At 44.2% G+C, this 25,245-nt stretch overlaps 2 long non-coding RNA genes across 3 annotated transcripts in view; one reads left to right on the plus strand and one right to left on the minus strand.

Annotated features, from left to right (window-relative positions):
- Positions 1–4,267: 4,267 nt before the first annotated feature.
- Positions 4,268–24,014, minus strand: LOC130293706 (uncharacterized). 2 transcript variants are annotated; one of them, XR_008848266.1, is made up of 5 exons: positions 23,870–24,014; positions 20,385–20,571; positions 20,043–20,167; positions 6,034–6,093; positions 4,268–4,481 (listed from the first exon to the last, which is right to left on the minus strand). It is a non-coding gene; the product is annotated as an uncharacterized LOC130293706 (long non-coding RNA). The 2 variants fall into 2 exon arrangements; XR_008848265.1 differs by lacking the exon at positions 20,043–20,167.
- The window catches only part of LOC130293707 (uncharacterized), a 73,731-nt gene continuing 71,300 nt past the window's right edge, over positions 22,815–25,245 (plus strand). The window contains exon 1 of the long non-coding RNA XR_008848267.1: positions 22,815–22,843. This is a non-coding gene — a long non-coding RNA (uncharacterized LOC130293707). The remainder of the gene's footprint in view (positions 22,844–25,245) is intronic.

Raw genomic sequence — 25,245 nt, forward strand, 5'->3', positions numbered from 1 at the left:
CTATTATAGACAGATTTACCTGTAACTTTTAGTCAAATCTGTCTATAATAACAGCGCTATGATAAGCAGATATGCCATTCAGGAGTTCAGAAAAGGTAGGTGACAATTTCTCACCAAGTGTTCTCATGCTACTGAATGGCATATCTGCTTACAGTATCATAGCTCAGCTATTATAGACAGATTTGACTAAAAGTTACAGGTAAATCTATCTATAATAGCTGAGCTAAGATAACCAGATATGCCATTCAGGAGCATGAAAAATCTAGGTGAGAAATTGTCCCGCAGCTTCTCTGTGCTCCTTAGTGTCATTTCTGCTTATATTAGTTCAGCTATCATAGACAGATTTGCCTATAATTTATAGTAAGTTATCATTCTAAGCTATAAGCAGCAATGGCATTCAGGAGCACAGAAAAGCTAGGTGATAATTTCGCACCTAGCTTTTTCATGCTCCTGAATGGCATATCTGCTTATAATAGCTCAGCTATTACACTGTAGACACATTTGCCTAGAAGTTATAGACAAATATGCTTAACCCTTTCCTGCAAAAAAGTGTTAAAAAAATAAAAATAAAAAAGTAATACAATTGAATTAACCCCTTCCCGAATAAAAGTTAGAATCATCCCCCTTCTCATGTTTTAAATTAAAAAAAAAAACATATATATCGCCGCATGTGTAAATGTCCAAAATATTAAAATATAATGAGTAATCCGCATGGTCAATGGCCCAATTTGGATATTGTTGTAATCGTATGGACCTACAGAATAAAGCTAATGGGAGAGATTTATAAAAACCTGTGTGGAGGAAGAGTGGAGCAGTTGCCCATAGCAACCAATCAGATCACTTCCTTATTTTGAAGTGAAATGAAAGAAGCGATCTGATAGGTTGCTATAGGAAACTGCACCTCTCTTCTTCAACACAGGTTTTTGTAAATCTCTCCCAATGTGTCACTGGTTGTGAAAAGTGCACTGCGCAGAAAGACCCTCAAAACTGCATTTTTTTTTTCAATTTCGTCCTACTAATACTTTTTGTGTGTTTCACTGTAGATTTCATGGTAAAAGAAGTGATGTTATTGCAAAGTACAATTGGTGACGCAACAAACGAGCCCCTAGCCCCCTGTAGATGAAAAAATAAGAGTTATGTCTATTAGAAGGCGAAGAGGAAAAAACAAAACCCCAAAAATGAAAGGGTTAAGGCTATAAGCAGCAATGGCATGTAGGAGCATGAAAAAGCTTGGTGCCAAATTTTCACCTGGCTTTTCCATGCTCCTGAATGGTATACCTGCTCATAATAGATCCGCTATAAGACAGATGTGCCTATAAGCAGATATGCAATTCAGGAACACAGAAAAGCTTGGTGACAATTTCTCACAATTTCTAGCTTTTTCATGCTCCTCAATGGCGTATCTGATTATATCAGCTCAGCTATTATAAACAGATATACCATTCAGGAGCATGGAAAAGCTACAGTGGGGATCAAAAGTTTGGGCACCCCCCGGTATAAATTTGTATTAATGTGCATAAAGAAGCCAAGGAAAGATGGAAAAATCTCCAAAATGCATCAAATTACAGATTAGACATTCTTATAATATGTCAACAAAAGTTAGATTTTATTTCCATCATTTACACTTTCAAAATAACAGAAAACAAAAAAATGGGGTCTGCAAAAGTTTGGGCACCCTGCAGAGTTAATATCTTGTACTGCCCCCTTTGGCAAGTATCACAGCTTGTAAATGCTTTTTGTAGCCAGCCAAGAGTCTTTCAATTCTTGTTTGAGGTATCTTTGCCCATTCTTCCTTACAAAAGTCTTCCAGTTCTTTGAGATTTCTGGGCTGTCTGTCACACACTGCTCTTTTAAGGTCTATCCATAGATTCTCAATTATGTTGAGGTCAGGAGATTGTGAAGGCCATGGCAAAACCTTCAGTTTACGCCTCTTGATGTAATCCCCTGTGGATTTCGAGCTGAGTTTAGGATCATTATCCATTTGTAGAAGCCATCCTCTCTTTAGCATCCAAAATTTGCTGAAATTTTATTGAATCCATTTTTCCTTCTACTCGTGAGATGTTTCCTGTGCCACTGGCTGCAATACAACCCCAAAGCGTGATTGATCCACCCCCATGCTTAACAGTTGGACAGAGGTTCTTTTCATTAAATTCTGTTCCCCTTCTTCTCCAAACGTACCTTTGCTCATTCCGGACAAAAAGTTCAATTTTAACCTCATCGGTCCACAGAACTTGTTTCCAAAATGCATCAGGCTTGTCTATATGTTCATTTGCAAAGTTCAAACGCTGATTTTTGTGGTGAGGACGTAGAAGAGGTTTTCTTCTGATGACTCTTCCATGAAGACCATATTTGTACAAGTATCTCTTTATAGTGGAATAGTGTACCACAACTCCAGTGTCTGCTAGATCTTTCTGGAGGGATTGTGCAGTCAAACGTGGGTTTTGAATTGTTTTTTTCACAATCTTGCGAGCTGTTCTGTCTGATATTTTTCTTGGTCTTCCAGATCTTGCTTTAACTTCCACTGTTCCTGATGACTGCCATTTCTTAATTACATTCCGAACAGAGGATATTGACATCTGAAAACGTTTTGCTATCTTCTTATAGCCTTCTCCAGCTTTGTGAGCGTCAACTATTTTCAAATTCAGATTTCTAGACAACTGCTTAGAAGAACCCAGGGTGCTGATTGTTGGGGCAAGGTCAGATGAGTCTGGGCATTTGAAACCTTTGAGATTGACATCACCTGGTCTTCCCAGATGATGATTGAGAACAATCCATGACACTGGCAGGTCTCAGCTTTGCAAAGGGGGCAGTGCATGGTATAAATTCTTCAGGGTGCCCAAACTTTTGCAGACGCCATTTTTTGTTTTCTATTATTTTGAAAGTGTAAATCAGTGTTTCCCAACCCAGTCCTCAAGGAACACCAACAGTCCAGGATTTTAATTTTCCCCTGTTCTATTCCAATGGAGTAACTGAAAAAACCCGGAATGTTGGTGTGCCTTGAGGACTGGGTTGGAAAACACTGGTGTAAATGATGGAAATAAAATCTAACTTTTGTTGACATATTATAAGAATGTCTAATCTGTATTTTGATGCCTTTTAGAGATTTTTTCCATCTTTCCTTGGCTTCTTTATGCACATTAATACAAATTTTTACCTGGGGTGCCCAAACTTTTGATCTCCCACTGTAGGTGTGAAGAGCTTTTCCTTGTTTCTGAATGACACATATTTTTATAGCTGTACTTCTTTATACGGTGCTGGGTAATTGATGCACCTAAAATGTTTCCCTACCAATTCTGCAGAAGCGATATATGTTTGGAAGGAATCGTCACAGCGGTCCGAGCCAGATGGAAAATTAAAGAGATTAACTCTAATTAGAGAAGATACTGCCTGTGAGTCCCACAAATAAATTGCATTACCATATGGGCACTATAGATAGGAGGGGTTCACAGTTGCGAAAAATTGAAGTTGTTTAAAGTGCATATGTCGTACGTTAGTTTCACACTGCCGTTGTGCCCCGCCCTTAAATGGTCATTAGGCTGTTTTTTTTTTCAGCCTTTAACGGCGTTTTTTGGGAAGGGGCACAACAGGCAATAATGGGTACCGATGGATCCCATTTACTATAATGGGGTCCGACTGGCGCCGTTATTTTGCAATGGGACTAGCAGGAGAAAATGACGGCGCAAGCAGTAATTTTTCTCCCGTTATTCCCCCAGGCTCCCCCGGCAGCCGTCACACTACCACGTCCTAACAACAGTGGGGAAGAAGCTTTATGCATAGGAAATTGCTAGCATAGCCAAAAAAGATGTTGATGTATGGATACTTTGAATATCCTTCATTGTCTGTTCCTTTATTTCGCTAAACAAAAAATAAAAAAATTTAGGAGTGCATACAGGGCCCAAAAAAATTGTTGCCGATGCACAAAAGGGTAGAAAATAAAAGGAGTGTGGCCTAAAGGGTGGGCGTGGCATTGTGAGATAGGTAGTGGCATGCGCAGAGGGTGTGCAAATAACTTAACCATAAAAGGCAGATCCTCGGCACAGCTATATCAATCTATGCACCCTCTTCTTAAATAGATTTCGCCCCTTCTATGAAACCTATGAATAAAGGTTCCCAGTCTCAGTCCAACAATATCCATCATAGTAGAAATACAGCCAGGGCACTCACCATTGTGGAATATCAAACTTCTTTATTGTAGAATACAAAATATAATCAGTGCTTCATAAGACGTAAAGAGACAGAAATCCCTGGGGGTTGCTTCGCTGCAGTTTTGCTCTATCCTTGCGCTTCCACTGGTCCAGACAACTAAGATAAATCCCCGATTCTTCAAAGTGAAGAGGCGACTCTGTAATTTTGTGTGCTTGTTTGGTGCAGCACTTTACTTGGAGCAATAGGCCTGTCTCGAGACATACAGTGCAGGAAAAAAAAGGATTTGATCCCTGGCTGGTTTTGTACATTTGCCCACTGACAAAGAAATGATCAGTCTGTAATATCAATGGTCGGTTTATTATACAGTGAGAGACAGAATAAGAGAAAAAATAGCCAGAAAAACGCATTTCAAATAAGTTATACATTGATTTGCATTTTACTCAAATAGGTATTTGATCTCCAATTAATCAGCAAGACTTCTGGCGCTCAAATGTCTTTTATACAGTTGACGAGTTGAGATTAGGAGCACTCCTAATCTCAGCTTGTTAGCTGTCCACAGAAGCAATTGATCAGATTTCAAACTCTCCACCATGGCCAGGACCAAAGAGCTGTACAAGAATGTCAGGGACAAGATTGTAGACCGACACATGGGTCACAAGCTGGTTGACTCGTGTTGTTTTAAAGGGGAACTCCGCTGCTCAGCATTTGGAATAAAACGTTCCAAGCACTGGAGCCGGCGCCGGGAGCTCGTGACACCATAGCCCCCTCATGACGTCACACCCCGCCCCCTCAATGCAAGTCTATGGGAGGGGGCGTGACAGCCGTCACGCCCCCTCCCATAGACTTGCATTGAGGGGGCGGGTGACATTATGAGGGGGTGGGGCTATAACATCACGAGCTCCCGGCGTCGGCTCCAGTGTTTGGAACAGTTTGTTCCAAACGCTGAGCAGCAGAGTACCCCTTTAAATTTATAAACTATGTGGGAATAGAAAATGGGACAAGCACCGGCACACCCTGTGCCTTTACCTCATGGCGGTAGGTATATAAGGTGTGAGTAATAAATAACTGCTCACCTTCATGTGTTGCGCTCCGGGCGCAACCCCGTTGTCGGCCTTAAGCAGAGAAGAGACAGCAGCAGCCCGCGTCTGTCCGTGCCCAGCGTCCTGGGACGGTCTTGCAATGTAGTGGTCCGCACACTCGGTGAGGTTGTAGAAAAATTGACACTTTTTGGCGCGTGCTGCGTCAGGAGACGGAGTAGAAAGATGCAAAAACTCCTGGTAATAGTGAACAGCGTTTTTTTTATTGTCGCAAAACAAGCAGTTTGCAGTTGACATGCTTGTTTTGCGACAATAAAAGAACGCTGTTCAATATTACCAGGAGTTTTTGCGCCAAAAAGTGTCAATTTTTCTACATCCTCACCGAGTGTGCGGACCTCTACATTTAAATTTATAAAGCTATGGTCTTACTGAGACACCCCTTTAAGGTCATTGTGTGATCGGGAACTGGTTTTGCACTCAAGGGCTGGTCCTGCAGGACTCCTGCTAATAGGAACAGTGTTCCTGCTGTGGAAAAAGTGCAGGAACTCCATTCCCATGCATTCGTGCAGGACTTGAGCCCTGACTAAACCCTACTGGAAATGCAAAGAGTTGTTCTATGACCACAGCTGGAGAGCAGCAGGTTGCAGACCACTGAGGTAGCAAGTAGTTGCAGCACATTTTTTGGAGAAGTATATAGAAGCAGTGACCACCATCAATATTCCTGTCATTGGGGTTCAGATGCTTCAGTCTATGTAAACAGGTCGCAGCTGACAAGGAAATTAAAAGTCAGCATCTAAACTCTGACTAAGCCAACAAAATCAGATTTTAAGCCAAGTTGCTGCTGACTCACCCATTCTAGAATTCCACATCTTGTGCATTTAATGTCCTTATTCTGGCAGATGAGCAGCCACTAGGTAAGAAAAAAAAGAAGACATTTGAGCATCTCTGATATTTTCCCCTTCTGTCTTAATTTAAGTCATCATTTTACTAATTTGTAAGGAAATGCGTTGCTAATATTTTTTTCTTCATCCTCATTTAACTACCAGAGCTTTCGATAGGAACATAAGCAGCGCCCATGGTAATTTAAAGAGGTACTCCGGTGGAAAACTTTTTTTTATTTAAATTAAATGGTGCCAGAAAGTTAAACAGATTTGTAAATCTCTTCTATTTAAAAAAAAAATCTTAATCCTTCCAGTACTTATTAGCTGCTGGATACTACAGGGGAATTTTTTTCTTTTTGGAACACAGAGCTCTCTGCTGACATCACGAGCACAGTGCTCTCTGCTGACATCTCTGTCCATTTTAGGAACTGTCCAGAGCAGCATATGTTTGCGATGGGGATTTTCTCGTACTCTGGACAGTTCTTAAAATGGATAGAGATGTCAGCAGAGAGCACTGTGGTCATGACGTCAGCAGAGAGCACTGTGTTCCAAAAAGAAAAGAATTTCCTCTGTAGTATTCAGCAGCTGATAAGTACTGGAAGGGATAAGATTTTTTAATAGAAGTCATTTACAAAGCTGTTTAACTTTCTGGAACCAGTTGATTAAAAAAAAATTTAAAAATTAAAAAGTTTTCCACCGGAGTAACCCTTTAAGGAAAACTAGATAGAGATGATAAAAGATATGCAGCTCTAAGCTGACCTCTTGTTCCCCTTGGTTTTAGCTATAAGGCGCGGTTACACATAATGGCTTTAGAATATACAGCTATAGAGGTATACGCTAGCACACGGTGCCCACAGGCTTCCATAGAAAAATCTATCACATAATATCCTTTTTTTGCCGAATGCCTCTATATGGAGACTGAGCTATTCCATACAGTTGAAAAAAACCTGATTGACATGTAATGGTATGGTGAAAAAAAATATATGCACCCCTATACTGCGAGAAGAATAAAAAGTTATAGCTTATGGGGCAGCCAAAGGAAAAAAACACATACTCTGATCCTCAAGAGAGTAAAATCACTAATTAATACTGAATCCATCACTTGGCTGATGAGTAGAGGTTGGAGTTCTTTTGTCTGATTCCATTTTTTTCTTATTATTTATGCCCACTCCTCTACAGTGCCACTTTTATCCATGGGTTGTATCTGGTATTACAGTTCAGCCTGGCCGTCACACCCCTTCTCATAGACTTGCATTGGGGGGACGGGGTGTGACGTCACACAGGGGCGGAGTCCTGACATCACGGACTTCAGTTCCCGTGGTGGCGATCAAGACCCTCCAGCGCTTCCGGACAAGAAACATGTGGGTGCCGCATGCAATATTGTGGGGGTCCCCAGCGGCGGGACCCCCGCGATTAGACATCTCATCCCCTATCCTTTGGATAGGGGATAAGATGTTTAGGGTGGGAGTACCCCTTTAAGAGTAATATAGGAATAAATGAGTAACTATGCATATTTATTGATAAAATGTACAATTCTAAGCAAGACATTATATAAGTAAAATACATTGTTACATAAGTAGCACCAGATGTAGTTAAAGGAGTAGTCCAGTGGTGATTCAGTGGTTTACAACTTATCCCCTATCTTAAGGATAGGGGATAAGTTGCAGATCGCGGGGGGTCCGACCCCTGGGGCCCCCCGCGATCTCCTGTACGGAGCTCCGACAGCCCGCGGGAAGGGGGCGTGTCGACCTCCGCACAAAGCGGCGGCCGACACGCCCCCTCAATACAACTCTATGGCAGAGCCGAAGCGCTGCCTTCGGCAATCTCCGGCTCTGCCATTGAGATGTATTGAGGGGGCGTGTCGGCCGCCGCTTCGTGCGGGGGTCGACACCCGCTATCTCGGCGGAGAGCCGGGGCCCCGTACAGAGAGATCGCAGGGGGCCCCAGCGGTCGGACCCCCCGCGATCTCAAACTTATCCCCTATCCTTAGGATAGGGGATAAGTTTTTCACCACTGGACTACCCCTTTAAAGGGGTATTCCAGGAAAAAAACTTTTTTATATATATCAACTGGCTCCAGAAAGTTAAACAGATTTGTAAATTACTTCTATTAAAAAATCTTAATCCTTTCAATACTTATGAGCTTCTGAAGTTAAGGTTGTTCTTTTCTGTCTAAGTGCTCTCTGATGACACGTGTCTCGGGAACTACCCAGTTTAGAAGCAAATCCCCATAGCAAACCTCTTCTAAACTGAGCGGTTCCCGAGACACGTGTCATCAGAAAGCACTTAGACAGAAAAGAACAACCTTAACTTCAGAAGCTCATAAGTACTGAAAGGATTAAGATTTTTTAGAAAAGTAATTTACAAATCTGTTTAACTTTCTGGAGTCAGTTGATATATAAAAAAAAAGTTTTTTCCTGGATAACCCCTTTAAGCTAAAGTTCTTCCGGACTAGTTAAAAAAGAAGAAATCTTATGAGTGTTAAAAGTGCAACACAATAATTAATAAATAAAACTATAAGAGGAGGCAGTGAAACTCCTTTTGAGGAATACGCATAGAATAGCGCATATTTTGAGCATTCAGTCCAGGGAGATGTGTGGACGTAAGGGGAATTAGTATTTATGAATGAAACATTGAGTAACGTGATGACATCATGATGTTTATAAACATAGTAACTGAATGGGCTGACGCGGGAGATGTTTAAAGCAGCGACCCTATGACAGATCTTACTGGCACATACAGAGCGATCAACTAAGAAATTAGGAGAAAAAACATCGGCACCTTGCACACGTATGGATGTCCAGGGTTGGGACCCCCTGGAGGCACGCAACAGTAAGTATTAATTATTCATTATAAAAACAAAAGATACCGTATATACTCGAGTATAAACCAATTCAAATATAAGCCGAGGCCCCTAATTTCACCCCAAAAACCTAGGAAAAGTTATTGACTCGACTATAAGCCTAGGGTGGGAAATACATCATCCCCCCCATGTCATCATCCAGACCCCCGTCATCATACCCCCCCCCCCCCCTTCATCATCACCGCCTGTCAATCCCTTCAGCCATCGGCTGTCCGGGCATGCTGGGAGTTGTAGTTTTGAAATCTCTGGAGGTCCGCAGGTTGAAGACCACTGCGGCCTTCGTCATCATCCAGACCCCCCCCTTTAGTTTTCTACTCACCTCCCCTTGGTGGGAAGGAAGGGTGAGCTGGTCCAGGCCATCTATGCTGCAGGGACCGTCCGGTGGGGAGGGTTAGTCGTTCCGGGCTGTGCATTTTCACCGGGGGGGGGGGGCCCTCTTCTCCGCGCTCCGGGCCTGCCCCGGACTAGTTGCCTTGAAGACGACGCACAGGGACGTTCATGTCACTAATCCGGGGCAGGCCCGGAGCAGAGAAGAGGGCCCCTCCCCCGGTGAAAATGGACAGCCCAGAACGACTAACCTACCCCACCGGACGGTCCCTACAGCATAGATGGCCCGGACCAGCTCACCCTGCCTTCCCACCGAGGGGAGGGGAGTAGAAAACTAAAGGGGGGGGGGGGTCTGGATGATGACGAAGGCCGCAGTGGTCTTCAACCTGTGGACCTCCAGAGGTTTCAAAACTACAACTCCCAGCATGCCCGGACAGCCGATGGCTGTCCGGGCATGCTGGGAGTTGTAGTTTTGCAACATCTGGAGGTCCGCAGGTTGAAGACCACTGAGAAGGGATTGACAGGCGGAGAGTTCACTCGAGTATAAGTCGAGGGGGGGCGTTTTCAGCACGAAAAATTGTGCTGAAAAACTCGGCTTATACTCGAGTATATACGGTAGTAGTAATTATTAAGGTGTGTGGTTGGATACAAAAGTGGGATCGCAAAAAGAGTGGGTGTATTAACGTCCTCGCATAAACATCGCATCATAAAACTGTTTTTTCCTCTCTAGCAAATCTACAGAGGACATTAATACACCCGCGCTTTGTTTCTCTCTATTGTACATTGCAATGGTTTTTACGGAGCATCTTGGGCTCACCACGCCCCCTGCTCTCTCCTGCTTTTGGCGTTTTTTTTCTTATATATATAGTAGCCATGTATTGTGTACACCTTACATCTGCAATTGAGAAAGGGTAATATTATACCCGAAACGCGTCTTGCTATGGATGTATTTGCTGACTGTCTTTTAATCCAATAAAGAACGGTTATGTTAATACATTAGTCATTATTTACTTTATGGGATTGCGCCTTTTCTTGGAGTTTTCTTAGAATTTTTTTTATTTTATAGGAAAAGTGGGGCAGTTTCTTGGGAAAAGTAACCCTTTTGAAAGTTTTGAGAAAAGGCCGCATGGTCTTCAAAAAGACTTAGATATAGTAAAATTTTATTTACACAAAGTAATCTGAAAAATGGCGCAAATGTCCATCAGCTTATAGCTTCAGTAGATTACAGAGAGCTCTATTCCTTCTGGTGGACAGCTACTTTGCATATATTTTTCCCAGTGGAGCATTGCATGATTTATTGGACTCCAAACATCAGTTTGGTACCTAAAGGGGTACTCCACTGCCTCAGCATTCGAAAAATGTTGTTCCAAGCGATGGGTGCCACCGGAGGGGGTCGTGACTTCACGCCACGCCCCCTAAATACAAGTCTATGGGAGGGGGAGTGACAGCACCACGGCCCCTCCCATAGACTTGCATTGAGGGGGCGTGGTGTGAAGTCACAACCCTCTCCGCTCGCACCCAGCATTCCAAATGAACGTCGGGTGCTGCACAAAGATTGCGGGGGTCCCCAGCGCCAAAACCCTCACAATCAAACAACTTATCCCCTATCCTTTGGATGAGGATAAGATGTCGTGGGGAGGAGTTCCCCTTTAACTCATGGAGAGACTATCACACTTTACTTTCTATTTCCCCAAATGTATCAAGAAGCATAAGATTCACCTATTTATTGGGCCATAGGGGGAGATTTATCAAAATGGGAAACTGCAACCACTCTTCCTCTACACAGGTTTTGATAAATCTCCCCCTATATCTATATATTTTTTTTTAAGGCAGTAGTGGTCAACATCTGACATCTTTTCCAACCATTGCGTGTATTACCACCTGATTTTTCTTTGTGTTTTTGTGGTGGCATTTTCCACATTCTGATGTTAGTGGGAAGTACAAAAAGCGAGTAAGAGTGAAATGTGAAAACACGTTAGTGGGGTTTATATATGCAGAATTCTCGTTTCCATTAAAGCAGTCATAGGAAAATTTCCTAAAACATCTTAACTAAAACCCATAAATCTCTAGTATTAGGCCCCTGCACTGGAATATCTAAATAATGTACCATTATTATCTGATTCTATTGTTGTTTATTCCGTTTTTTGTTCATGCCGTTCACCATGCAGGATCAATAATGTTAATAATTCTGACACACCTTTTTTTTTATTTTTTACCCTTTTTATTTTTTTTTTGTCCTTCAGAGGACTTTACTACGCAATCATTACATATGCATTACAGAGAACCGTCAGATTAACAATCTGCTAGTACAACCTGCATATGGCGGACAAAATGCCTCAAACTGCAATGGCAATAGATTGGCACCTTGTAATTGGGATTGAGCCAATCCGACCCCTGAACCAGCAATGACATATTTTCTTACCGCCTAAAGGGTTAAAGGGGTTGACTCATGAAGCTAAATAAGTTTAAGTTGATGTATTATTTGAAATAAAAACCATTTCAAATGTACTAGTGTGATGTCCCAGTACGGGATGGTGTGGCCCCGTACTCTCCTCCTGCCCTGTCAGGCAGAGTCCCTGCATGTCCCCAGGGCTCCCCTGCAGCATACCCCCATTATGTATATAGGTTTGCCTCATTTAAAGGGGTACTCCGGCCCTGAGACATCTTATCCCCTATCCAAAGGATAGGGGATAAGATTTCTCACCGCGGGGGTCCCGACGCTTGGGACCCCCGCAATCTTGTATTCGCCACCCACCTGTTTGAGCTGCATGCCGCGGTGCCTGCTCACAAACAGCCGGGTGGCGACCACGGGGCCAGAGTATCGTGACATCAAGACTGCGCACCCGCTATGCAAGTCTATGGGATGGGGCGTGACGGGAGGGGGCGTCACATGGGGACGGAGTCGTGACGTCACGATACTCCGGCCCCATGGTCACCCCCCGGCTGTTTGTGAGCTGGCACTGCGGTGTGCAGCTCAAACAGGTGGGTGGCGAATACAGGATTGCGGGGGTCCCAAGTGGCGAGACCCCCGCGGTGAGACATCTTATCCCCTTTCCTTTGGATAGGGGATAAGATGTCTCAAGGCCGGACTACCCCTTTAATGTACTGTTGCTTTAATTTTTGTAACACATCATTGTTACCCAGAGTGCTGCAGTGACCAGGTGACCCCCCAAGTGACCTATGGGCTCCTTGCACAGCCCCCTATATAACAAGTGGAGGGCTGCAGTCTCTCTCTTAGCACATTGCTCTTCTGCTGTATGCTGAGGTCCAGTCCATTCATCTCAGTGTCTGTGTCCAGAGCATTGGAGGCCTCAAGCCTAAAGTCCTGCAGCCACAAGTCAGTCATCAGTAAGTCGTCATCTTATTGTCAGTCACCATCTCTGTCAAGTCAAGTCCATCTGTAGTCACCGTGGCCTGCACTAAAGTCAGTCTAACTACTGCAAGTCCCAGCAAGCCTGCGAGGTCCCCCTATGTCACTGGTCACCTCCTTGGGATATTTGGCTGTACTGCAAAGACTATATCACCTATCTTGCCTCAGTAAAGCTGCCGTTATCCTTAATCTGGCGTTGGTGTCTTCATTGCCTCTGCCTAACCCAGGATCAGCGGTATTACCTTTGGGTGGTTAAGGCTAAACCACGCCCTGGCATCACAACAAGAAGGTTTAATTACCATCTGCCCCTTGGGCCATAACATGTGCCCTTTATCTACCCTGCACCTCACACCCTGACACCACCACTTTTTGGCGTCCTACAAACCGAATACAGGTGTGCGCCATTTACCACAAGCCACAAGTCCTCCCCCCTAGTCTGAACTGTGTCCAAGACTGTCTGTAATAGTCGCATGCTGTTGCTACAGAATCTGCGCCAGAAAAGTATACGGGACTGTTGTCATTGTAATGTGCTTTCACCGTGTGAAATAGAGGGGGAGGTGAAGAGAACTTTGCTGCCTGCTGTTTGGAAATCTGTGAACGTTATAACCACAATGTGCAAACTTAGAACTGAAATCATGTTACGCTGTTCCACTGTGCTGGTACCTGAAAGGGTTAAGATGGTGCCGGAGAAGTGAGCAAAAATGTCCCGCGCTGGTCAACGTCTCGCCCCTGGGAGCGGAAGTCATGTCGCTGTGTCCATACCGAAGTGGAACCTCTTGTTGCCAGGGGACCGGAAGTCAGTGCTGAACTGATGACATCATTCCGGCCGGCGGCCATTTTACTGAAGCCGTTATAAAAGACTGCTACTCAGTTTGCAGGAAGTCTCGGAGAGCAGTAAGTTGGCAGAGCAGGCAAGTGCCCGCGTGGAGAGTACAAAGATGGTGCTGGAAGACCGGCAAGTTGTCGCGGCCGCAGCGCAGTTTTTGGAAGACTTCACTGACCAGTTTCTGCGGTTGTCCTTGAGGGCCGATTAGACCTGTCACCTGATCCCTCTACCGGAGGACGATGACTGGCCAGCAACCCCGGAAGGGGGAACTCATCAAATGCTGTCCCCTCACCACAGGACCTGGGGGTCCTGGGCCGAAATACTGACAGAGGAATCGGAAGTGAGTACCCCGGCTGAGGCCGCTTTTTCTACCCCTCCTTCCATACCTACTCCAGAGCAAACCCCTCAGGCTCAGAAGTCTGTAGAGTCTACTGCACATCGGCAGTCACCACCCCAACCCAGATGGTTATTTGGTGATGAGCCTAACTTGATCCGGTACATGAAGGAGTATCTTCTTCCCTTGCCAGGGAAGTCCCATCCCCAAGTTCCTCCGGCCCAGTCCGAAAGGGCCAAGAGAGATGCTGAGGTGGCTGCAATTGTGGAGGAACTGAGGGCCCAGAGGATGGAGAGATATGGGCTGAGGCAGCTGCCGTACGAGGTGTGACAGGAGCAGCAGCAAGATACCAAGAAGTTGGAGGCCCTGTATATCTGAAAGTTAGAGCACCCCCAAGAGGGTGAGCTACCCCTGGAGCGCCGTAGTGTAACTGTAATCAAGTTTGACAAGGTGAGGGGGTTTGGCACCCTTATGGACTGCTGACACGTGGGCACCATTCTAGTGAACAGGAGAACAGTACAAACAGACTATCTCCCCCCAGCTATGCATTCTCTGGAGAGCAGGGAGATTGTAGAGTACATGCCTGTGCAGAGCATGAGAGGAGAGTGGGCAGCAGCGGAGACTCGCCCGAAGAATCCTACCCAAATCCCATTTGCCTACTTCCCATCGGACGATTGGGATGTAGATCCCTTGGGTTGCTGTCAACAAAAGCTAAAGACACCGTCCGAGAGGAGGAAGTCTATCTGCCCGAGATGCCTGCCATGGCTCCAAAATACCTGCCCAAGTCATCTGAGCGTGTGCCTGGACCTACTCGTAGGGGCGAGGAGGTTTGGCCTAATCAGCGGGCACCAACAAAAGTGCCTCAGCCTACTCCAACTGTTGCGGAGGTTTGACCGGCCCAACAGACATTGACTGCCAATCCCCCAGTGGCGCAAGCTGCTGCAGTACAAGTAGTAGTTACGGTGAGCCCAACCATCACCGAATCCCGGTTGTCCCAAGTCTCTTGGAACACATATGTGAACCCCATGGAGGGGGCCCAGTCTCACGGTCCTAGGTTTATGTCACAAATCGACTGGCGAGGCTGGGATGGAAAGATACCATATTAGGAGGAGCATCTTGTTAACTAACTTTACCATTGTGGTCGACAAGACTAACTAATGTTTGTGTGCGAGAACACTCTTATTGTTACAGGTTACAAGCAACATTTAAGTACAGAGCCTGACCAACTTGTCAAGACGGTCAAAGTTGTACCCAATCTCAAAAGTATTGTGTCCGGCTCCTAGCTGAGATTCTCTAAAAAGAACTCTATAATGTATCTGGACTGTTGAGCGGTACATGGACACCTGTGTATATATTGCCATAGTATTTGTGTTGTCATAGTATAATGTAAAGACTTGTAAATAACTATGAAAGAATAAAGTTATGTTAAAACCAAGTACATAATTGTTTTTCTTGTGAAATTCCCAATAAGTTTGATGTGTCACCTGACCGTCTTTCTATTGAAAAAACAAAAGTTGGATTCAAAATGGCCAACTTGAAAATGGCCGCCATGGTCATCACCCATCTTGAAAAGTTTCCCTCCTCACATATACTAATGTTCCACAAACAGGAAGTTATTATCACCAACCATTCCCATTTTATTAAGGTGTATCCATATAAATGGCCCGCCTGGATATGTATATATATATATATATATATATATATATATATATATATATATATATGAATTCGGGTAGAAAACAGACATGGCGCACATCTACAATCTTGTATAATGATCTGATTGCTTCTCAGCATAATATCAAAAACTAACAGGTTGTTAGTATACATTTTTGATCAAAAAGTACAAGCCCACTCGCCACGTCAAGGCCACCTATCCAGAGTGGGTCCCTAACGTCCCTAGCATAAAATGGCGTAGCACTGGGCGGCGACCACCACCGCCGCGACACCAATGCCCCCGGGGGGGGGGAGCGACCCACTGGCAGAGCTGCCCCAATGCCACTCAAACCAGTCTATGGGCCGCACCCGCCCGCAGACACAGCGCCACGGCAGCAACGGACGCCGCCCTGCACCACACCAGTGTGAACAAGGTGTAATGGCTCACTTACCATGCTCTCCCAGTCAGACTGGGAGGCTGCTAGAAATGAAATGGCCCTTGTGTGGCTAATTACCACCTATATAGGGTTGGGCTGAGGGGGTGGGGAAGAGTGCAGCACATGTTCAAACAAAAAAAAAAGGAAGGATAGAAATCACAGTGTGAATTCGGGTAGAAAACAGACATGGCGCACATCTACAATCTTGTATAATGATCTGATTGCTTCTCAGCATAATATCAAAAACTAACAGGTTGTTAGTATATACGTTTTGATCAAAAAGTACAAGCCCACTCGCCACGTCAAGGCCACCTATTCAGAGTGGGTCCCTAACGTCCCTAGCATAAAATGGTGTAGCACTGGGCGGCGACCACCACCGCCGCGACATATATATATATATATATCTGCTCAGCTCCTCCTGCTCTATAACATGATACCTGCATATTGTACTGTATTGTATATATCATCTGCTCAGCTCCTCCTGCACTATAACATGATACCTGCATATTGTACTGTATTGTATATATCATCTGCTCAGCTCTTCCTGCACTATAACATGATACCTGCAGATTGTACTGTATTGTATATATCAACTGCTCAGCTCCTCCTGCTCTATAACATGATACCTGCAGATTGTACTGTATTGTATATATCATCTGCTCAGCTCCTCCTGCTCTATAACATGATACCTGCATATTGTACTGTATTGTATATATCATCTGCTCAGCTCTTCCTGCACTATAACATGATACCTGCAGATTGTACTGTATTGTATATATCAACTGCTCAGCTCCTCCTGCTCTATAACATGATACCTGCAGATTGTACTGTATTGTATATATCATCTGCTCAGCTCCTCCTGCTCTATAACATGATACCTGCAGATTGTACTGTATTATATATATCATCTGCTCAGCTCTTCCTGCTCTATAACATGATACCTGCATATTGTACTGTATTGTATATATCATCTGCTCAGCTCCTTCTGCTCTATAACATGATACCTGCCGATTGTACTGTATATATCATCTCCTCATCTCCTCCTGCTCTATAACATAATACCTGCAGATTGTACTGTATTGTATATATCATCTGCTCAGCTCCTTCTGCTCCATAACATGATACCTGCAGATTGTACTGTATTGTATATATCATCTGCTCAGCTCCTTCTGCTCCATAACATGATACGTGCAGATTGTACTGTATTGTATATATCATCTGCTCAGCTCCTCCCGCTCTATAACATGATACCTGCAGATTGTACTGTATTGTATATATCCTCTGCTCAGCTCCTCCTGCTCTATAACATGATACCTGCAGATTGTACTGTATTGTATATATCATCTGCTCAGCTCCTCCTGCTCTATAACATGATACCTGCAGATTGTACTGTATTGTATATATCATCTGCTCAGCTCCTCCCGCTCTATAACATGATACCTGCAGATTATACGGTATTGTATATATCATCTGCTCAGCTCCTTCTGCTCTATAACATGATACCTGCAGATTGTACTGTATTGTATATATCATCTGCTCAGCTCCTCCATAGAATATGTCGGCAGATAAGAGCCATTTGGCCTATCTAGTCTGATACTTATGAATAGTCATTGTCCCTATGTTATATGAAGGATAACCTTATGCTTATCTCTATCTTATATGAATGATAGCCTTATACCTATCTCTATCTTATATGAAGGATAGCCTTATACCTATCCCTATCTTATATGAAGGATAGCCTTAGACCTATCCCTATCTTATATGAAGGATAACCTTTTACTAGCTCTATCTTATATGAAGGATAGCCTTATACCTATACCTATCTTATTTGACGGATAGCCTTATACTTATCTCTATCTTATATGAAGGATAGCCTTATACCTATCTCTATCTTATATGAAGGATAGCCTTATACCTATCCCTATCTTATATGAAGGATAGCCTTATACCTATCTCTATCTTATATGAAGGATAGCCTTATATCTATCTCTATCTTATATGAAGGATAGCCTTATACCTATCCCTATCTTATATGAAGGATAGCCTTATACCTATCCCTATCTTATATGAAGGATAACCTTATACCTAGCTCTATCTTATATGAAGGATAGCCTTATACCTATCTCTATCTTATATGAAGGATAGCCTTATACCTATCCCTATCTTATATGAAGGATAGCCTTATACCTATCCCTATCTTATTTGAAGGATAGCCTTATATCTATCTCTATCTTATATGAAGGATAGCCTTATACCTAGCTCTATCTTATATGAAGGATAGCCTTATGCCTATCCCATGCATTCTTAAACTCCTTCACTGTATTTGCAGCGATCACTTCTGCAGGAAGACTATTCCATGCATCCACTACTCTCAGTAAAGTAATACTTCCTGATATTACTGCACAAACCTTTGCCCCTCTAATATAAAACTATGTCCTCTTGTGGTGGTTTTTCTTCTTTTATATATCCTCTTGTGGTGGCCCAGTACTGGAGTTGCACCCCTGTACCATTGCTGCCCTGTCAGGTGGACTCTATTTCAGTGACCTTTAATCTACGTTTCCCAAATAGTTAATAAGCACCTATGTTATCTAATGTATTGTGTATATATTGTTATGCGCCTTTAAATACTGTTGCTATGTGTTGTAACCAAGGAAGGTACCAGTGACCATATGACCTATAGAATGACCTATGGGACCCCTCCAGAGTCTCCCCCATATAAACCCTGGGAGGAGCTAGTCCAGTCTCTTCTCTTGTGAAGTTCTCTACTGAGTGCAGTGAGGTCAAGTCCAGAGAAAGTGTCTGAAGTCCTGAGGAGGCCTAAAGTCTACCATGCATCCACTAATCCAGTGCTTCACAGGTGAAAGTCAAAACTTGGTAAGCTACATACGGGGTGAAGTCAGTCTAGTCAAGTCAGTCAAGATCAGTCTGTATTCAGTCAGCGTGGGCCTGCAGCAAATTGTCCAAATCCACTATAAGTTCCAGCGAGCCCTAAGGTCTCTGAAGTCACTGGTTCTTGAAACTAACTGAGCTGTCAAGACTATTCCACCTGTCCACCTCAGTAAGGCTGCCATTATTACGTAACTTGGCATCAGAGTCATTATTTGCCCCGTGCTTAGCCCAGGATCCAGCGGCATACCTTCAGGTGGTGAAGAGGGTAAACCATGCCCTGGCATCATGAATACAAGGGGTTAATGCCATCTGCCCCTAGGGTAATAACATCTGCCCTCATCACACCCCATTACCACACTCTCCTTCTTTACCGTGTTGATTCCCTTGATGTATTTAAAAGTTTCTATCATATCCCCTCTGTCTCTTCTATAAATATTAAGGTCCTTTAACCTTTCCTGATACGTTTTATCCTGCAATTAATGTACAAGTTCAATGTCTTCTCTGAACTCTTTCCAAAATATCAATATCCTTCCAGAGATACGGCCTCCAGTACTGCGCACAATACTCCAAGTGAGGCCTCACAAGTGTTCTGTACAGTGGAACGAGCACTTCCCTCTTTCTACTGCTTATACCTCTCCCTATACATCCAAGCATTCTGCTAATTATATATATATATATATATATATATATATATATATATATAATGTATATATCAATCTACTCAGCTCCTCCTGCTCTAACCATGGTACCTGCAGATTGAACTGTATTTGCAATTCCCTTCAAAGGGGTACTCGGGCCCTGAGACATCTTATCCCCTATCCAAAGGATAGGGGATAAGATGTCTCTCCACGGGGGTCCCCCCGCTGGGGACTCCCGCAATCTTGTATTTGCCACCCACCTGTTTGAGCTGCACGCCGTGGTGCCAGCTCACAAACAGCCGGGTGGCGACCACGGGGGCTGAGTATCGTGACGTCACGATTCCACCCCCGTGTGACACCAGCCCCTGCCCCTGCTATGCAAGTCTATGGGAGGGGGCGTGACGGCCCCTCCCATAGACTTGCATAGCGGGGCGGGGGGTGACGTCACGATTCTCGTCGGAGTACCGGAGGGCCGGAGTACCCCTTTAAGGCTCTTATTATGTACAGAGCTGTAAAATTATCTGGTACCTGTTGTTTTTCTCCAAAACACGCAGTGCTGCCGAGTCCATCGCCCCGGTCCCAGTTGACACCATTTTCTCAATAATAAGTCAAAAGATAAATGAAGGTGGAATTCCCCTTTACCTTGCACGCTCCACCAGTTCTTGGTCCCACTGCCCACCCTGGAGTCATTTGTAAGAACCAATCCACAGTACTCTATGTTTACTTCAGCTTTGCCACCTGCTTAACCAGTTCAACAACAGCTGCACCTGCAAAAAAAAATCTCTGCAATAGTTATGATTCCCAAATTCCTAACATTGGTCCGAACGCTTCCCATCCCCCCCGGTATATAAGTGTCGTCTATTTCGCGAGGGTCTGCACTCCAGAGGTAATTAGCAGTTCAGCTGAGCTAATTCCCCATTCAGTGACTCCAAGACAAACAGTATACGCTGGCTCTCACCAAGGCATACCTATACACACACTCACCTCTGTGTTTGCAAAGTGCCAGTCTGACCCTGCCAAGAATAATACAAACAGCAAAATGCTTCTTCAGGTTAAGAGGCGACCCTGGAGAGTTAGGGCCGGCCAGTACTCGCACACTACAGTCCACTCATCAGCGGGAGAAAGATGGCCTCTGTTCTGAGCTCCGAGCCTCGGTCCAATGCAAGGAAATCTATATAACAAGGAGTCTTGTATAAGATGTTAGGCACACAGGGAATAGAGCCAAGAGAGATAGACAGCACTTTACGGGGCCAAGGAAGTCAGAACCTGCGGTCTCTTATGTGTATAAGAAAAAAAAATTTGTAGGTTTACTTTTCGAGGGGAGTATTAGAAAAATTAAGTTAAAAATAACACCTGCATTGCGGTTTTAGTCACACTTGCAGATGATGTGACCCACAGCGGAGCAGCTGTACAAACAATCAGGTGGTCCAGAGGAATGTGGTTTTGGTTGGTAAAGCATCCCCCTGGTTATCTCGGCCCGTCCTCCTTTCCTCCCCCCCCCCCCCCCCCCCGTGACCATGAAATCGTTTTTGTTAAAGGGGTTAACCAGGAAAAAACTTATATATATATATATATATATATATATATATATATATATACTATGTATCAACTGGCTCCAGAAAGTTAAATAGATTTGTAAATTACTTCTATAAAAAAATCTTCATCCTTTCAGTACTTATGAGCTGCTGAAGTTGAGTTGTTCTTTTCTGTCTAAGTGCTCTCTGATGACACGCGTCTCGGGAACTGTCCAAAGTAGAAGCAAATCCCCATAGCAAATCTCTTCTACTCTGTGCAGTTCCCGAGACAAGCAGAGGTGTCAGCAGAGAGCACTGTTACCAGACAGAAAAGAACAACTCAACTTCAGCTGCTGATGATTATTTGAAAATTTAAGATTTTTTAATAGAAGTAATTTACAAATCTGTTTAACTTTCTGGAGCCAGTTGATATATATACATAAAAAAAGTTTTTTCCTGGAATACCCCTTTAAGCATAAAAAGATATTTATTATCTAATATAATATAACTCGTAGAATGGCTAAAAGACTCCTAGAAATAGAAAGGAGAAGATGTCCCAACACTTCTAGATTTCCTGGAAAATCTCCCAGTGCTCAACTTACTCACCTCTGCCCATTCCCCTTGCACCCAAGCACTTCCACAGACAACATCCTGACGCTAAGGCTGGGTTCACATCATGTTTTCAGCCATACGGGACCACATACGGCTGGGGGAGCTAAAACCGGGTGCTCCCGCATCCCTGCCCTATGCGGCCCGTATGTAATGTATTTCAATGAGCCGGCCGGAGTGAACCGGTCAGCTCATTTTTCCCCGTATGCGTTTTTACACCGGACCTAAAACCGTAGTCAACCATGGTTTTAGGTCCGGTAGAAAACCACATACGGAGCAAAAATTAGCCGACCGGTTCACTCTGGTTGGCTCATTGAAATACATTACATACGGGCCGCATAGGGCAGGGATGCGGGAGCGCCCAGTTTTAGCTCCGCCCAGCCGTATGTGGTCCCTTATGGCGTATATGGTCCCTTATGGTCTGCAGTCTTTAAATGGGTAGTTTGGGGTCTGGTCTAGGTTTAATAAACATAGGTGCTTCTGGTCTGGGGCCTACATACATGGGGTCTAGTATAGGGTCTGTAAAGTGAGGGTGTCTGGTTTGGGAAAGTAAATGGGTGGTGGGGAGTTTGGTCTCTGCTTTCTAAGCAATGGGGTCTGGCCTGGGAAACATAGTCTAGGGCAGTGGTCTCCAACTGCGGACCTCCAGATGTTGCTGTGGTAGCCTGGGGTTGTAGGGTATATGGGGTGTAGCTGTGCGGTAACTAAAGGGTGTCTGGTTGTGACGCCAGGGTGCGGGCTCCTCTGTAATGCTTGTCCTACCGCCACCCGTCCAAAGAGCGGTAGGGAGGTATTAAATAAGTGAATGTCCACAACCGGAGAGTTTGCTGAAAACTGTTGAAACTTTTACTGAAGATTTTATGCAAGCTTCATAACAGGAACAGTCTCTTTACAAGCAAAGTCTCTTAGATATTGACAGTGGTTGGGACCTTGAGTGTTTTAAAGTCCGGAGACCGATATGCGCTGTTCCACTGGATTTAGGGGATTTAGTTTCGGTCCAGTAGTCACGCTAGCTTTAGCTGGGATTTAGTTTAGGACTCGCGGTTTGATTCAGGCTTCTGGCCTAGGGTTGTCTTTACAAGTTACGCAGATCTCGACTCTCCGATGATCCGGAACCCAAGAGAGCGATCATTGGCTGCAGCTCCCTTATATGGGCAGGGGCTGGCCTTAAGCTGATTGGTTCAAAACTTCTGTCAATCATCTGTACAACGGATCATGGTCTGACATGTCACCACACCATGTGACCTCTGAAAGGTCCTAAAGCATAACCCAAAGGAATTAACATAGTCACATGACCGAAGGTCCTGCGATGCTATAAAGGTAATTATATATATATATATATATATATATATATACATTATTAAATATATACACAGATTTATCAAAACCTGTCCACAGGAAAAGTTGCCAAGTTGCCCATAGCAACCAATCAGATCGCTGCTTTCATTTTTGAAAAGGCCTGTGGAAAATGAAAGAAGAAATCCGATTGGTTGCTATGGCAACTGGGCAAGTTTTTCTCCGCACAGGTTTTGATAAATCTCCCCCATAAACACTATAAAATTAGAGAAGGAGGAGGCGACTAGGGGCTGTCCCACCTGAAGGACCCTACCTGAACGTAGTAACTCTGACTTTGGGGTCCATCATACAAGGTACGGTATGCAATACGGTACCGGGACACCACATTGCAAAACTACAACTCCCAGCATGCCCGGACAGCCGTTGGCTGTCCGGGCATGCTGGCAGTTATAGTTTTGCAACATCTGGAGGTCCACAGGTTGGAGACCACTGGTCTAGGGAGTCTGTTCTAGGGTTTGTTAACTGGGGGCTATGTCCCAGGATCTGCAAGCACCCTTTATTGTTTAAGAGGCCTGGTCTGGGGTCTGTATACAGGACAGTTTGGTCTGGGTTCGGTAAACATAGGGGTCTGGTCTGGGGGCTATGTCCCAGGATCTGTAAGCACCCTTTATTGTTTAAGAGGCCTGGTCTGGGGTCTGTATACAGGACAGTTTGGTCTGGGTTCGGTAAACATAGGGGTCTGGTCTGGGGTATGTAAACAAGGGGCTGTGGCCTGGGTCTATAAGCACCGCCTATTTTTTAAGAGGCCTGGTATGGGGTCTGATTTTTTTAGGCAGTCTAGTCTGAGTCTGTACAGTGGTCCCTCAAGTTACAATATTAATTGGTTCCAGGACGACCATTGTATGTTGAAACCATCATATGTTGAGACCATAACTCTATGGAAACCTGGTAATTGGTTCTGAAGACACCAAAATGTCATCCAAAAATAGGAAAAAGTGAGGATTAAAGAAAAATAAGTAGATAACTAATATAGATAAAGCAAATACTTACATATTAAAGTAATAAAGATCTGCTGGGAGCTGTAATCACTGTCTATGTAGAGGCCAGGAGCTTCTTCAGGGTCCTGTACAGTACACAGTGTCCTAAAAAAGTAACATGGAGCCGCCCTCACCTGGTGTCCAAAAGGAGCAGCTAACCCTGGAACAGGTAAAGATTAGTACAGAACATGTAATACATCCCTGTACTGTAGGGGGCGCTACCAGACACCAGTCAGTGCATGCACTTCAGTAATACAGGTGTTTAACCAGTAAAATGCCCATTCTGATTGGTCGGTTCTTCCAGCCATTGACATGTTTCACAGGTCTGGACTGTCTGTAGAATTGTATGTTGAGTCTGGTTTCAAGTTACAATGGTCCAGAAAAGACCATTGTATGTTGAAACTATTGTATGTTGAGGCCATTGTAAGTTGAGGGATCACTGTAATGGTTAGGGGGTCTGGTCTGGCGTCTGTATGTAGGGGTATTTTTTTTAGAACTTGGGTTTGGGTATTAGGTCAAGGTATCCAGGAGAGACAGTATTTATTATGTATTTATTATTGTTTTCCTTTCATTGGGGGGCTGTCCTGGGATCTGTAGATATTTATACGGTCTGAATAGGCTCTGTTCTGTTTGTGGTGTGCTGAAGAGGTCATATGTATTACCTGTGATTCAAATCTGTAATATTGGGGGAGTGCCATATATATTTGTGGTGTCCCAGTACCGCATTTCATACGGTACTTATTTATCTATGGGTCCCCGTAGCCAGAGTCCCTAGGACTTAGTAATCTCTGTTAGTCAGTCCGCCACTAGTCGCCTCTATTATAGTATGTAGATTTCTAATTTGTCCATAGAATAATGTATATAGTATTATTTCTGTATATAAATGGTTAATTACCTGTTTCTATTAGCGTTGCAGGACCTGCGGGTCATGTGACAAGGTGAACTCTATGGTTTTAGCTTAAGGACCTTTGGAGGCCCTCTTACGTCAGTAATCCTATCACACCATGTACTGGTGAATGACAGATGTTCGGACCAATCAGAATCACCACGCCCCCTGCCCATATAAGGGAGCGGCGGCCATCTTATCTCTCTCTTTCTCCTGGCTCTTGATGAGAGAAGACCTGTATAGCAGTAATCGCAGTGAGTTAGGCCTGAGCTTTGCGGCAATGGCTGAATGATCTAAATTGTAGAGTGTGTCATCCCCTAAGCACTCTGCAGTATCACCGGACCCAATATTTCCCCTAAATCCGGACGGATCTGCACATCACTCCCTAAATTCAGAGACTATAAGTTTAATGCAAGGTCCGCAACTTCTGCCAGTCCCTAAGCAACCTAAGAACTGTTATATGAGACTGTTACTATACATTGGATATTGCAAGCACTGCAGTA

The sequence above is a fragment of the Hyla sarda genome, chromosome 10 (assembly GCF_029499605.1).
Source record: "Hyla sarda isolate aHylSar1 chromosome 10, aHylSar1.hap1, whole genome shotgun sequence".
NCBI lineage: Eukaryota > Metazoa > Chordata > Amphibia > Anura > Hylidae > Hyla > Hyla sarda.